The sequence below is a fragment of the Macrotis lagotis genome, chromosome 8, assembly GCF_037893015.1.
Source record: "Macrotis lagotis isolate mMagLag1 chromosome 8, bilby.v1.9.chrom.fasta, whole genome shotgun sequence".
Taxonomy (NCBI): Eukaryota; Metazoa; Chordata; class Mammalia; order Peramelemorphia; family Peramelidae; genus Macrotis; species Macrotis lagotis.
Genome location: NC_133665.1, coordinates 57,862,233 through 57,862,448, shown reverse-complemented (window position 1 = coordinate 57,862,448; position 216 = coordinate 57,862,233).

The window sequence follows — 216 nt, the reverse complement described above, 5'->3', positions numbered from 1 at the left end:
GAAGGTGAAGCTGGTACCTGACTGAAAGTAAGCAAAACATGTCTTAATTACTTTCAATGTTTGAGCCAGCTTTGATACGATCCATGTGTTAGGAAAAGGGAGGTCAAAGTTACCAGATGGAACCATTCTCAACAGCCAGGTCACATGGTCCCCAGCACTGTACCTCTCACCCACCCCCCAGACCCCTCACCATTGCAAGATTTTAGAGATAATGTT